Source organism: Protopterus annectens, chromosome 8.part0 (genome assembly GCF_019279795.1).
Source record: "Protopterus annectens isolate FY-2018-M chromosome 8.part0, PAN1.0, whole genome shotgun sequence".
NCBI lineage: Eukaryota > Metazoa > Chordata > Ceratodontiformes > Protopteridae > Protopterus > Protopterus annectens.
The window spans coordinates 261,828,885-261,845,043 of record NC_056741.1 but is presented as its reverse complement, the minus strand read 5'-3'; the positions used below and the strand labels follow the sequence as shown (position 1 = coordinate 261,845,043).

The 16,159-nt window shown below is 44.7% G+C and overlaps 1 protein-coding gene across 8 annotated transcripts in view; it reads right to left on the bottom strand.

Moving 5' to 3' along the window:
* The window catches only part of GATAD2B (GATA zinc finger domain containing 2B), a 1,632,840-nt gene that overhangs the window by 504,906 nt on the left and 1,111,775 nt on the right, over window positions 1–16,159 (bottom strand). The window lies entirely within an intron of this gene.

Here is a 16,159-nt window from a genome sequence, read left to right as displayed (position 1 = left end):
CTTATTTCAAGAAACAGATTCATAAATATACACCAAATGAAAAGAAGTGGCTAACCAGTAAGAGGAGGATGAAAATTTAAAGACTGCACACTGCATCTCTTCAGAATCACTGAATTATTATACTACTGTGCACTGATTCTCTCCAACAGTTCTCAATATGTTCTACTTTTTTGACTGCAAGCACAACATAAAATATGTCCTCTTACTTTATCAGCTGATCTATTAGAGGTCCTTCTTAGCATGTCTCACAGACTAGAAAGTACAGTTGTGTACACTTACCATAAATGTAGATGTTTGAGTGTATTCACTGTTGCAGTCATCACATTTGGGTTATCTGCCTGCAGGTAGCCCTCAGCCGGCCTAAATACCAGAGTCTATGGATTTCTGCGTACGGTGCTGTCGCATCTTCCATGACGTCAGGTCGTCAGGGGTATAAAACATGCAGCCGACGCCATTACATCAGTTTTTCTTGCCCCAGATGTCAGGTACCCCCAAAATAGGAAGCAATTACATGGTATGTAATATCCCCAGCAAAAAACAAATACCAGTGATATAAGATATACCAGACAAAAAGGATAGGAAAGAAATCAAAAGAAGTCAGGGGGCTGGAGGGAGGGTAAACAGGACTGCAACACTGAATACACTCGAGCATCTACATTTATGGTAAGTGTACACAACTGTACTATGTTCTTCGTGTTTCACTGTTGCAGTCATCACATTTGGGTTGATTCCCAAAGCTAAGGAAGGGTGGAGGTAGTTATGAAGCATTAGGACTGGCGATCAGGCCCTTTAAGACTGCTGTGCCAAATCCAGCTCTGGATTTACAAAATATAGGCAAGTGGTAGTGCTTGGTGAAAGTGTGTACAGAGCTCCAGGTTGCAGCTTCCTGGATGTCCCTGGTAGGGACACCCCTGGGAAATGCTGTAGATGTAGACGTAGCCCTAGTGGAATGAGTTCTGATCCCCTGTGGGGTAGGTTTCCCATGGTGCTTGTAGCAGAAATGGATGCAGTGTGTTATCCGTTTTGAAATGGTTTGCTTTGGAATGGCCTTGCCCTCTGCCCCTGCAGCAAAGCTGACTAGCAGCTGGTCAGATTTTCTGAGAGGTTTAGTCCTGTCCAGATAGAACCTAAGCTGCCTGTGCACGTCCAGGGAATGCAGGACCCCTTCCCTTTTATTCTGAGGATTTTGAAAAAAGGTTGGCAAATGAATGGACTGGTTTAAAGCCACACTAGACACCACCTTGGGCATAAAGGATGGGTTAGTTCTGAGGGAAACCCTGTCTGCATGGAAGATAATTAAGGGTTCCACTGCCATAAGGGTCTGCAAATCAGACACTCTTCTTGCTGAAGTGACGGCTAGAAGTAAAGCTGTTTTCCATGAGAGGAATTTTAACTCTGCTGTGGCCGCAGGTTTAAATGGTGGAAGTCTGAGCTTTTCTAATACAAAGTTAAGGTCTCAGGCTGAAGTGGGAGTTCTCCTGGGGGGGGGGGGGGGGTCTTAAATTTTTGGCTCCTCAGAAACTGTTTTACCAGAGCATGAGAGAAGAGGGGTGGCTCAGTATTATAATGAGCTGAGATGGCAGAGGCATGGATCTTAATTGAAGAGAAGGATAGGCCTTTGTGGAGCATTTCTGTTAAGTAATCTAGTATATGAGGTAAGCTGGGCAGAGTTGTGCCCATTCCCTGATACTGGCTCCAGGAAAGTACAGTTGTGTACACTTACCATAAATGTAGATGTTCGAGTGTATTCACTGTTGCAGTCATTACATTTGGGTAATCTGCTGGCAGGTTGCCCTCAGTCGGCGTGATTAACAAAGTCTTGGGTCCTGCGTCCGTTGCTGTCCCTTCTTCCATGACGTCAGGTCAGGGGTATAAAACATGCAGCCAACGCCATTACATCAGTTTTTCTTGCCCCAGATGTCAGGTGCCCCCCAAATGGGGAGCGCAAAAAAAAAAATTATATATATATATATATATATATATATATATATATATATATATATATATATATGGGTCTACTACTAATTACCGACACGGCGATTCCCGACGGAAAACTCACCGGCCAGATGACCGACATCACACAAACCCGACAACGCAAAACACCGAACACCATTACACGAACACCATTACACCGACACGGAACGTAAACAACACGCGACACTACATAGCATACACACTAGCCCTGACCCAAACCCTAACCCTAAGGTCCGACACTATCGCACACTTCACCTACCTGCACCCTAACCCTAACTCACTTAACCCACCCTAGCCCAAGCTCCGACACTAGCACACATCACCTACCTGCACCCTAACCCTAACTCACTTAACCCACCCCTAGCCCAAGCTCCGACACTAGCACACTTCACCTACCTGCACCCTAACCCTAACTCACTTAACCCACCCCTAGCCCAAGCTCCGACACTAGCACACATCACCTACCTGCACCTAACCCTAACTCACTTAACCCGTCCTAAACTACAGTCCCTCACTAGCACACACTTACCTTACCCGAACCATACCTCCGACACGAACACACACTCACCTTTCCCACAGCCTAACCCGACATCCCACAATCTCGAGCACTTACCTGACCGCTCCTAACTCCGTCACCATCGCACACTTACACGTCGCGTCGCACATTCCCTTGTCGGTCTTTCCGCTGTCGGCAAATCACCCTGTCGGTACACTTACCTGTCGGTCATCTGGCGTCGGTGAGTTTTCCGTCGGGGAATCGTCGTTTCGGGCATTAGTAGTAGACCCATATATATATATATATATATATATATATATATACACACACACACACACACACACACACACACACACACACACACAGGAATATAATTTAAAACACAAAGAATATACCTCCAAACAAAAGCAATTACACCAAAAAGGCTTTTTAGCATAGTAAAAGAAAGGAGGGGTATAGTACGAAAAAAACAGGGGGCTGGAGGTTGGGTAACCAAGACTGCAACAGTGAATGCACTCGAACATCTACATTTATGGTAACTGTACACAACTGTACTATGTTCTTCATGTTTCACTGCTGCAGTCATTACATTTGGGTAGAATCCCAAAGCTATGGTTGGGAGAATGGAGTTATACAGCATTAGGAGCAGCTATAAGGCCCTGCAGGACAGCAGTGGCAAAGTCAGCTCGGGATTTAGAGAAGAGAGGTAAATGGTAATGTTTGGTGAAAGTATGTACTGAGCTCCAGGTAAGCAGCTTCTAGAATGTCTCTGGTAGGAACCCCTCTGAGAAAGGCTGCAGAAGTAGATGAAGCCCTGGTGGAATGAGATCTGATCCCGTTGGGGATAGGTTTACCATGGTGCATATAGCAGAAATGAATACAATGGCTTATCCATTTGGAAATAGTCTGCTTTGAAATAGCCTTTCCCTCTGCCCCTGCAGCAAATGCCACCAATAGTTGTTCAGTTTTTCTGAGAGATTTTGTTCTGTTTAAGTAGAATCTAAGTTGTCTGTGTACATCCAATGAATGCAGAATCCGCTCACCCTTGTTCTGTGGATTGGGAAAGAAAGTTGGTAGATAAATAGTCTGATTAAGAGCCACACTGGATATCACCTTAGGCATAAAGGATGGATTGGTCCCGAGAGACACCCTGTCCGGATGAAAAATAATGAAAGGCTCCACTGCCATAAGAGCCTGTAATTCCGAAATCCTTCTAGCTGAAGTGACTGCTAAAAGGAAAGCTGTTTTCCAAGAGAGAAATTTTAGGTCCGCAGTAGCAGCTGGCTCAAAAGGAGGTAGAGTGAGTTTTTGCAAAACAAAATTGAGGTCCCATGCAGGAGTTGGTGCTCTCCTGGGAGGTCTTAAAATGTTGGTCCCACTGAGATACTGCTTTAGCAGAGGATGGGAGAAGAGGGGAGGTTCTGTGTTGTAATGAGCTGAAATGGCAGAGGCATAGATTTTTACGGAAGAAAAAGACAGGCCCTTGTGAAGCATCTCAGTTAAGTATTGCAGAATCTGAGGAATACTGTGCTTATTCCTTGTGATTGGTTCCAGGCATAGAATCTTTTCCACTAGGCAGCATAAGATATTCTAGTACTAGGCCTTCTAGCCTCCAAAATGACATCCATCACAGGTTTGCTGAGAGATGTCAAGGGTGAAATTAGTTGATTAGCCATGATGCAAGATTTAAAGTTTGGAGCTGTGTGCGCAGAATTTGGTAGTTCTGCTGAGACAGTAGATAAGGTGTCCGGAGCAGCTGCCACGGAGGGAGGTGTGACACATTGCGCAGGAGTGGGTACCAGTGTTGGCGAGGCCAGTCTGGAGCAATTAGAATCATTTTTGGTTAGCCCTGTCTGACTTATAGCAGGACTTTGGAGAGCAGAGGCAGAGGGGGAAAAGCATAGACTGATAGGTTTTTCCAGCTGAATGATAGAGCGTCCACTTTCCAAGCTTTTTTTGTGATTAATTCTTGTGCAGAATTAGTCCAACGGATAGTTCTGGGGTGAGGCAAAAGGATCTATGTCTGGGCTCCCCCATTTGCGTGTCAACATGTTGAAGACTTGTGGTTCCAGTTTCCATTCATGTGGGTCCATAAGATTTCTGCTTAGTTCGTCTGCCAGAGTATTTAGCTTTCCTGGCAGGAATTGAACTTGTAGTTATATTTGATAAGTCAAGGCCGTGTTCCGCAATGCCATGGCTAGTCTGCAAAGGGGGTAGGAATGTGTGCCCCCCCTGCTTGTTTATGTACCACATGACTGTGGTGTAGTCTGTCTTTATCAGTAGTTGTCCTGGATGAAGGTAGTCCTTGAAGATTGTCAGAGCATTCTGTACAGCTAGCATCTCTTTCTGATTGATATGTAGGTGCATTTGATTTGGGCTTCATTTGCCCTGAATGCACTTCCCTGCCAGATGAGCCCCCCAAGCATAGTCTGATGCGCCCATAGTTAGGGTTTGGGTGGCAGGGAGTGGCGTGAATGATAGATAGTCCCTTGTTTTGGTGGCAGGCTTCTGACCACCATAGGAACTCTAGTTGCAGGCAAGGTATAACAGGAAACATTGTTTCCAGGCTGTGACAATGTAGACTCCATAAACTTTTTAAATACCACTGAAGTTTCCTCATGTGCAGTCTTGCATATGGAATTATAAGAATGCAGGAGGCCATGAATCCCAAGGCTTCCAGAATTTGCCTTGCAGATAGCAGGGTTTTTGTGGCCACCTGTTTGAAGTAAGTCACCAATTGAATTTGCTTTTCTGGTGTAAGGTAAGTCATCTGGGCAGTTGTATTCAAGCTTGCACCCAGGAATGCAATTTTTTGAGAGGGAACCAGCTGTGATTTCTTTTCATTTATGGTGTACCCTAGACAAGATAGAACCCTTTTTACAAATGCTAGATGCTTTAGAAGAATGTCCTTGTTTTCTGCCTGAATTAGACAATCATTCAGGTATGGATATATTTGAATATTTCTTTGCCTGCAAAAAGCGATTACTGGAGCCAGGCAGTTTGTGAAGACCCTGGGCACAGTAGATAAGCCAAAGGGCAGTGCAGAAAACTGGTAATGCAAGTAGCCTCCTTTGAAGTGGAGGTATCTTCTGCAAGATTCCCTGACTGGGATATGCAGGTAAGCCTCTTTTAAATCTAGAGTTACCAACCAGGCATCTTTGCCTAGCATAGGTAGCAACTGTTGAAGAGTCAGCATCTTGAATTTTGGAATGTCCAGAAATATATTTAGCGTGGATAAGTCCAGAATTGGACGCCTTGATTTGTCTCTTCTGGGTACCAGGAAAAATCTTGAATAGAAACCTTTTCCATTTTCCTCTTCTGGTACTGGTTGAACAACCCCCATATTCATGAGGGACAGAACTAGTTTCTGGGCCTCTGCCCACTGATTTGGAGGCAGATCTGGCCATCCATTTGGGATTGGCAACGTGTGGAAATGAAATCTATATCTCTGGGATACTATATTTAAAACCCATTTGTCCTGGGTAATCAGTTGCCAGTTTCATGCATGAAGTGCCAGTTTTCCCCCCAAAGGGGAAGCTAAAAGGTAAGTGCTTGGTGATTGCAGAGGAATGTAATTGAGACTGTTTGCCATAGGGAGGTGCCTTGTTGCTTCCAGATTTGAAGGTGGAGGCAACCCATTGTTTTGTTCTAAAAATTCCTTGTGACTGAAACCTGGAGCCTTTGGAATGTCTGGATTTGACTTGAGCGGCTCTGGAGGGAACTGGAAAGGACCAGCTCTTAGTAGGCTAGTGCCTACTAAATCTGGGAGGCTGCACTTGTAAAAAATCTTTCACAGTTTACATAGATTTAGCTTTATCTTCCATCTTTTTTAAAACTTCTTCAGCCTTATTACCAAAGAGACTGTCCTGTTGTAAAGGAGCATCCAACAATTTTGCTTTAACATGGTCAGGCAGATTTTGCTCTTTGAGCCAAGCATGCCTTCTTATCACAGATCCAGTAACAGCAGCCCTGCAAGAGGCCTCGAAAGAATCAAAACCACATTGCAAAGTATATTTTCCAGCTTGTTCAGCAGAATGTAATAAATCCTGTAACTCTCTATTTTCAACACAGTCAGAGATCAACATCATTTTCTGTTTAAGTAATCCCATGACATGCTGTTGACATTTAAGCGTATGAAATTGACAGTTTAAAGCCCTGATTGCCAAGGTTGCAGACGTGTAAACCTTCTTACCCAATCTATCCAACGCCCTGGAATCTCTATCAGAAGGGGTAGGATTTTTAGCAGTAGAGGTTTTAATGCCTTTGGGACCCTGAGAAATGGTTTCAGGATCAGCAGTAAGGTTTTTGAAAAGGAAATTGTGGGAGTCAGGAACCCTGTAATATCTGTCTGGCTTACTAGGAGCCGCAGGCAGAGAATCAGGAGTCATACTAGATTCTGAAAAAACATCAACAACAATGTCTAGAACAGGAGGTATAGCCAAAGGCCTATGTTGAGGAAGAAGAAGAAAATCCTTAAGTCTGTTTTTAGATTCAGAGAAATCCTGACTTTCCCAGTGGAAATGTTCCCTTAAGATATGTAAAGTTTCTCCAAAAGAGAAATCCTCTGGGGGAGAAGCAGAAGGGATGGAATCTTCTGCATCAGAGTTCTCATAAGTAGGTATAGATAAATCCTGTTCAGTAGAGGAAACAGAAGAAAAAGAATCCTGATCTGAAGATTCATAGTCAGTGCCTTGCCTAGACCTCTTAGCAGGAGGGGGTTGGCTACCCATGATCAAGGTAATTAAATTGTCAGCTATTTTGATCATTTTTTTTTAGGCATTGGGGCCTGCACACGTGGCCCAAGCATAGTTTTTTTTTTTTAGACATAGAAGTAGATTTTGACCTTGCTTTTGAAGATGGAGTCAGTTTAATATACAAACCTTTAGGCCTGAAAACACCCTCAGAAGCCGGTGCCTGCACAGCGGCTCTGAACCCATCTAAGGTAGAGACATCCGCGGGTTCAATACTTAAAGCATATCGAGGCATACTGGACTCCGAATGGGTCTCAACAGAGTCCTGCGAATCAAAACTAGTGGGTATCAGGGGCTGCAAAAGCACCTCACCGAGTACCAGCGAACTAGCAACTAGCTTAGGAGAAGCGTCGTCGTCAGTTTTGGACCTTGACGGTCTGTCTCTGTCTTTTTCTTTGCATTTTTTAGGTATTCCGGTAGATGGATTGCTAATCGACATCATTTCTGGATAGTTAAATCATGAACCAAAATATTTAGAAGCAAAAATATACCGAAGTTTAATAGTGCGTTGATTAACTCTAGCACAGAACAGACAGCAAGGTATATTATGATCAGGGCCTAGGCAAGGAATACAGTACAAATGAAAATCCTTATGAAGTATTTGCTTCCCACAAGTAATGCAATTATTAACTTTTACTGACAACTGTAAGGAGCAAGAAAAAGTTTCCCCAATGGGGTACTTAGCTTTTAGTTGAAGACTTCGGTACTGAAACTCGAAAACGAAAATTTCAGAGGTCGACCGACCGGCACTTGTGAACTGCTTCTGCTTCGGGCACCGCACGACAAGAAAGACTGATGTAATGGCATCGGCTGCATGTTTTATACCCCTGAAGACCTGATGTCATGGAAGAAGGGACAGCAACCGACGCATGACCCAAGACTTTCTTAATCAGGCCAACTGAGGGCAACCTGCCAGCAGATTACCTAAATGTGATGGCTGCAACAGTGAAACACGAAGAACATCTACAAGGATATACCTCCAACAGAAAAGCAAATACACCAAAAAGCTTTTAGAGCATAGTAAATGATAGTAGAGGTATAGCCAAAGGAAGAAAAGGGGGCTGGAGGGAGGGTAAACAGGACTTCAACAGTGAATACACTCGAACATCTACATTTATGGTAAGTGTACACAACTGTATTATGTTTTTCGTGTTTCACTGTTGCAGTCATTACATTTGGGTAGATTCCCAAAGCTAAGGTTGGGAGGAGGAATTTAAATAGAATTAGGACCAGTTATAAGGCCCTGCAAGACTGCAGTGGCAAAACCAGCCCTGGATTTAGAGAAAATTGGCAAATGGTAATGCTTGGTGAAAGTATGTACAGAACTCCAGGTAGCAGCTTCTAAGATGTCCCTAGTAGGGATTCCCCTGAGAAAAGCTGTAGAGGTGGATGCAGCCCTGGTTGAATGGGGTCTGATGCCCTGTGGGTTAGGTTTTCCATGGTGCTTACAGCAGAAATGAATGCAGTGGCCTATCCATTTTGAAATGTTTTGTTTTGAAATAGCTTTCCTCTCTGTCCCTGCAGCAAATGCCACCAGTAGCTGTTCAGATTTCATTTGAGGTTTAGTCCTATCCAAGTAGAATCTAAGCTGTCTTTGCACATCTAAAGAGTGCAGTATTCGTTCCCCTTTGTTCTGTGGGTTAGGAAAAAAGGTAGGCAAATGAATGGACTGATTAAGAGCCACACTGGATACCACCTTGGGCATGAAGGAGGGATTGGTTCTGAGGGACACCCTGTCCGCATGAAAGATGATGAAAGGTTCCACTGCCATAAGGGCCTGTAATTCAGATACCCTTCTTACAGAAGTGATTGCCAAAAGGAAAGCTGTTTTCCAGGAAAGAAATTTTAAATATGCAGTAGCAGCTGGCTCGAAGGGAGGAAGAGTGAGTTTCTCCAAGACAAAGTTAAGGTCTCATGCTGGAGTTGAAGCTCTCCTGGGTGGCCTTAGATTTTTGGCACCTCTGAGGAAAGTACAGTTGTGTACACCTACCATAAATGTAGATGTTCGAGTGTCTTCACTGCTGCAGTCATAACTGTAGGGTGCTCCTGCCGGCAGGCAGCCCGAGGTCGGCCAGAATCCCAAAGTCTGGGTCCAGCGTCGGCTGTACCAGCTAGCCCCCTGATGTCAGAACGCAGAGGTATAAAGCTGACAGCCGATGCCATCTTCTCCAGTCTTTCTTGCCCCAGATGTCAGAAGTCCCCCAAAATAACCAAAAGGTGTCCAAAAAGGAAACACAAATACACCACAAAAGAAAAGGCAGATAAGAGGGGATAGGTGGGAGGGAAACACCGACTGCAACAGTGAAGACACTCGAACATCTACATTTATGGTAGGTGTACACAACTGTACTATGTTCTTCGTGTTTCACTGTTGCAGGCATAACTTTAGGGTGGAATCCCAAAGCTGTGGAGAGGGAGGAGGTTATGCAGAAGAAGGGACAGCCAGAAGACCCTGCAAGACAGCAGAGGCAAAACCTGCCCTAGACTTAAAATATAAAGGGAGATTATAGTGCTTAGAAAAAGTATGCACTGAACTCCAGGTGGCAGCTTCCAAAATGTCCTTGGTAGGAACTCCTCTGAGAAAAGCTGCTGAAGTGGCAGCTGCTCTAGTAGAATGACTTCTAACAGTACCTGGAATCTGCTTCCCAAAGTGAGAGTAACAAAACCTTATTCCATGGGCAATCCATTTGGAAACAGTTTGTTTAGAGATAGCCTTTCCTAGAGAACTGGAGGCAAAAGAGATAAACAACTGATCAGATTTTCTGAAATCTTTAGTTCTGTCCAGGTAAAACCGTAGTTGTCTGTGTACGTCCAATGAATGCAAAATCCTTTCCCCTTTGTTTTGAGGATTAGGAAAGAAAGTAGGAAGGTGAATAGTCTGATTTAAAGCCACCTTAGAAATCACTTTAGGCATAAAAGTAGGATTGGTCCTCAAGGCAACTCTGTCTTGGTGGAAAACAAGGTATGGTTCCACAGCCATGAGAGCTTGCAACACTGACACCCTTCTGGCAGAAGTCAATGCTAATAAAATAACTGTCTTCCAGGATAAGAACTTGATATCCGAAGTAGCAGCAGGCTCAAAAGGAGGTAAAGGAAGTTTTTCCAAAACATAATTAAGATCCCAAGCAGGAACAGGAGGAGTTCTAGGAGGTCTTAAATTCTTAGCCCCTCTCAAGAACTGTCTCACCAGCTGGTGAGAGAAAATGGGGGGATCAGTGTTCTAATGAGCCGAGATAGCAGAAGCATGGATTTTAATGGAAGAAAAGGAAAGGCCTTTAAGCAAAAGGTCAGAGAGGTAAAGAAGAATGGAAGAAATGTCAGGTGAAAAAGGATCAGAACCTCGATCCCGCATCCAAATACAAAATCTTTTCCATTTTGAAGCATAACATTTTCTAGTGCTAGGGCGCCTGGCTTCTAAGAGAACATCCAAAACTTGTTTGGGAAAAACAGAAGGAATCAAAGGCTCTTGTAGAGCCAAGCCGCCAGGCAAAGAGTCTTGATTTGGGAGTGCAGCATCTGACCCTGATGCTGGGACAGAAGAGACGGAAACAGAGGCAGAATCCAAGGAGGATCCAAGAACAGGTGTCTTAAAGTTGGATACCAAAACTGCCGAGGCCAATTTGGAGCTATCAAGATGATAACCTTGGGTTTGTCCTGTTTAATTTTCAGTAACACCCGAGGCAGAAGAGGAGGGAAGGCGTATCCCGAAAGATTCCTCCAGCTGAAAGACAGGGCATCCACTTTCCAGGCTGTTTTGTGGAAGGACCTGGTGCAAAAGAGAGGCAGCTGATGATTGAGATGGGATGCAAACAGATCTATCCGAGGGCAACCCCAAACTGGTGTAATCCTGCTGAATAAGTTGGGGTCTAGCATCCATTCGTGAGGATCCAAAAGATTTCTGCTTAGGCTGTCTGCTAAGAGATTCTGTTTTCCTGGAATGAATTGAGCTTGTAGATGCAGATTTAGGTTTAGAGCTGTGTCCCATAAAATAATGGCTAGTCTGCAAAGGGGGTATGAGTGAGAGCCCCCCCCCCCTGCTTGTTTATACCACATGACTGTGGTATTGTCTGTGCGAATGAGAAGATGCCCTGGTTCCAAAAGATTCTGGAAGGCTAGAAGAGCATTTTGGACTGCCAACATTTCCTTCAAGTTGATGTGCCAGGGAAGATGCTTCTTGTCCCAATAGCCCTGCTGGCAATTGTTCAGGTAATGAGCTCCCCAAGCATAATCCGAGGCATCTGTGGTTATGATCTGAGCAGGAAGAGGTAGACGAAAGGGTTTTCCTTCGTTCAAAGCACAGGCCCTGGACCACCAAAGGAACTCCTTTTGGAGGCAGGGAATCAGAGGTATCATTGTTTCCAGGCTGTGGTAATGTTGAGACCACACACTCTTTAGGTACCATTGAAGTTTTCTCATATGAAGCCTTGCATTTGGAATCAACAGGATGCAAGAAGCCATGTAGCCCAAAGCCTGCAGGAATTTCCTTGCAGTGAGCTGAGTTGAAGTAGCCAAGGTGTTGAAAATTGATGCCAGCTGTACTTGTTTTACTGGAGTAAGGAAGGCCCTTTGTAAGCTTGTGTTTAGTAGAGCTCCCAAAAAGATCATTTGTTGAGAGGGGATCAAATGTGACTTTTTTGTGTTTACTGAAAATCCCAGAAGTAGGAGAAGGTGCTGCCCAAAGTGCAGATGTTGAAGTAAAAGATCCTTGCTGTCCGCCTGAATAAGGCAATCGTCCAGGTAGGGGTAAATTTGAATTCCTTGGAGTCTGCAGAAAGCTACTACTGGAGCCAGGCACTTGGTAAAGACTCTGGGCCCAGTAGATAAACCAAAGGGCAGTACAGAGAATTGAAAGTGTCTCGAACCTGCCTTGAATCTGAGGTATTTTCTGCGTTCCTGTCTGATGGGAATGTGTAAATAAGCTTCCTTCAAGTCCAATGTCACCATCCAAGCATCCTGGGTGAGCATGGGAAGAAGTTATTGCAGAGTAAGCATCTTGAATTTTGGAATCTCCAGAAAGGTATTTAACACTGAGAGATCCAGAATAGGTCTCCATGAGTTTTGTTTCCTTGGGACCAGAAATAGTCTGGAGTAAAAACCTTTTCCCATCTCTGGAAGTGGAACAGGTTCTATGGCTTTCATGGCCAATAAGGCGTCCACTTGATTTAAGGCCTCTGACCATTGATGTTTTGGCAGATCCGGCCAACCTGTTGACCTTGGCGGAGTATGAAAGTGGAATTTGTAGCCTCGTAAAATCACGTCTAAAACCCATTTGTCCTGGGTAATAAGAGTCCAATTTTGGTATAAAAGAGAAAGTTTTCCTCCGAGAGGGGCTTCCAGGCAAGGAGGACCTGTAGCCCAACGGAGAGAGTCATTGAGTCTGCTTCTTTTGTGATTGAGGTCTGTCTTCTCCCCTTCTAGGTGAAGAAGCACTCCACTGTCTGGACCTGTAAGAGGTCTGAGCCTGCCTTCGACCTCTGGAGCGTCTATATCTACCACTTTGAGGTCTATCAGACGTGGGAAAGGATCAATTTTTAGAGGGCCAATTTCTAGAAAATCTAGGAGGCTGAACTTGTAAAAAGTCTTTAACAGTCTGCATAGACTTTGCTTTTTCTTCCATCTTTTTAATAACCTCCTCAGCCTTGGTTCCAAATAAAACATCATGCTGAACAGGGGCATCTAACAGTTTAGCCTTAACATGTTCTGGTAAATTCTGCTCACGAAGCCAAGCATGTCTCCCAATAACAGTACCAGAGGCTGCGGCCCTGCAAGAAGCTTCTAAGGCATCAAAACCACAATGTAAACTATGTTTGCTAACTAGTTCAGTTGCATGCAATACATCCTGTAATTCCTTGTCTTCTGCACAAGCAGGAAAGGTAGAAAGCGTTTGCTTTAGAACAGACAAAAGGAATTGCTGATACTTGAACATGTGAAACTGGCAATTTAAAGCTCGAATAGAAAGGGTAGCAGAAATGTAAACCTTTTTGCCCCACCTGTCCAAGGCACGAGAATCCTTTTCAGAGGGAATAGGATTTTTTGAAGAAGCGGCCTTAGCAGCCCTAGAACTCTGAGAAATGGGTTCAGGATCAGCAGAAGGGTTCTTGAATAGGAATTGATGGGAGTCAGGGACTCTGTAAAATCTATCAGGCTTAGAAGGAGCAGGAGGCAAGGAATCAGGATTTAGATTAGCTTCAGAAAAAGCATCATCGACAATATCAAGTACAGGAGGAATAGCCAAAGGTCTGTGTTGAGGGAGAAGGAGAAATTCCCTAAGTCTCTTGGAAGCAGAGTATTCCTGACCTTCCCAATGAAAATGCTCCCTCATCTCATGTAAGGTTTCCCCAAAAGAGAAATCCTCAGGGGGGGAAGCAGAGGGAATAGAGTCCTCTGCATCAGAATCCTCATAAGGAGGAAAAGAATAATCCTGGTCAGAGGAAGAGACAGAAGACACAGAAGCCTGATCAGAAGAATCATAAGGAATATCCTGTCTAGGCCTTTTTTCTGGAGGAGGGTGAGACCCCCTAATCATTGTAAGTAAATCTTCAGCCATCCGGAGTAATTGCTTCTGGGACTTAGGAGCTGTATCTGAAGAAGCTTGAGAAGAAACCCTTGGTTTAACAGGAGTCTTTGACTTTGCCTTTGTCTTTGTAGAAATAGTGATATTAGAAGGCCTGAAAACCCCCTCAGAAGCCGGTACCTGCACAGCGGTTCCGGACCCATCTGAAGGAGCGACGCCCGAAGGTCCTGCAGCAGCTGAAATACTAGGCCTAGAAGGCTCCCCATGGGAGTCCGTGTCGGCCATCGGTTCCGAAGTGGCGGACGACAGGGGCTGCAAAAGTGCCTCACTGACGACCGCTGAACCCGAAGCTGGCTCCGGCTGCAAAATATCATGTTTGGACCTCGGAGGCCTATCCTTGTCTTTGCGTTTCTTTTGAATTCCGGTTGTCGGTAAAGTATCCGACGACATCCTATAATTGAATCGTCTACCGAAATAATTCAAGGCCCAATCTTACCTACGATTAACAGTGCGAGAATTAAACCTGGCACAGAACCGACAGCAAGAAACGTCGTGGTCAGGGCCTAAGCAAGGTAGACAGTAAGAGTGGAAATCTTTATGAGGTATTTGTTTCCCACACGATATACAATTATTAACTTTTTCTGACATCGGAGGAGCAAGAAAAAAGTTTCCCCAACGGGGTACTTAGCTTGAGAAGAGAAGTAGAAAACTTCGGACAGAAGACAATTAAAGCACGTTGTCTGAAAACGCCAACCAATGACTTGCGAGCTGCTTTCCACCGCACGGCAAGAAAGACTGGAGAAGATGGCGTCGGCTGTCAGCTTTATACATCTGCATTCTGACGTCAGGGGGCTAGCTGGTACAGCCGACGCCGGACCCAGACTTTGGGATTCTGGCCGACCTCGGGCTGCCTGCCGGCAGGAGCACCCTACAGTTATGACTGCAACAGTGAAACACGAAGAACATCTGCTTGAGCAGTGGGTGAGAGAAGAGGGGAGGCTCTGTGCTATAATGAGCTGAAATGGCTGAGGCATGAATTTTGATGGAGGAAAAAGACAAGCCCTTATGAAGCATCTCAGTTACGTATTGTAGAATCTGAGGTAAATTGGGCACTGCTGCATTCATTCTTTGAGATTGGTTCCAAGCACAGAATCTTTTCCATTTTGCAGCATAAGATTTTCTAGTACTAGGCCTCCTTGCCTCTAAAATGATATCCATCACTGATTTACTGAGGGATGATAAAGGAGAGATTAGGTAATTAGACAGACTGCTAGGTTCAGGGTTTGCAGCTGAGGGTGCAGAATCATGTTCTCCTGCTGAGACAACAGGGAAGGAGTCTGAGGCAGGTGGCATGGAACCAAGCATGACACACTGTGCAGGAGTGGGTACCAGTGTTAGCGAGGCCAGTCTGGTGTAATTAAAATCGTCCTTGGCTTGCCCTGTTTGATCTTTAGTAGTACCTTGGAGAACAGAGGCAGACGAGGAAAGGCATAAACTGATAGGTTTTTCCAGCTGAAGGATAGAGCATCCACTTTCTAAGCTTGCTTGTGGGGAATCCTTGTGCAGAATTTGTCCAGTTGATGGTTCGGGGGGAGGCAAACAGGTCGATATTTGGGCTCCCACATTTGCTTGTCAACATGTTGAAAATCCTTGGTTCTAGTTTCCATTCATGTGGGTCCATGAGGTTTCTGCTTAGTCCGTCTGCCAGGGTATTTTGTTTACCTGGCAGGAATTGAGCTTGCAGATTCACTTGGTAGCTCAAAGCTGTGTTCCACATTGCCATGGCTAGTCTGCAGAGGGGGTAAGAATGTGTACCCCCTTGCTTGTTTATGTACCACATGACAGTGGTGTTGTCTGTCTTTACCATTAGTTGGCCTGGAAGAATGTGGTCCTTGAAGGCTGTTAGAGAATTCTGTACAGCTAACATTTCCTTTTGATTTATGTGCAGGTGCATTTGATTTGGGTTTCATTTGCCCTGAATGCACTTCCCTGCCAGGTGAGCCCCCCATGCATAGTCTGATGCGTCTGTTGTTAAGATTTGTTTGGCATGGGGTAATGTGAATGGTAGTCCCCTGATTTGGTGGCAGGCCTCTTCCTACCAAAGGAACTCTAGGCAATGGCAAGGTATGATAGGAATCTTTGCTTCCAGATCCTGCGAATGTTGACACCATAGGCTTTTGAAATACCATTGTAGTTTCCTCATATGCAGCCTTGCAAATGGAATTATGCATGATGCCATGAACCCCAAGGCTTGCAGTATTTCCCTTGCAGATAGCTGGGTTGTTGTGGCCACTTGTTTGAAGTAAGTTGTCAAATGTATCCGCTTCTCTGGCGTGAAGAAAGCCATCTGGGAAGTTGTATTCAAGCTTGCTCCCAGGAATATAATTTGTTGACAGGGTACCAAGTGGGATTTCTTTTTGTTTA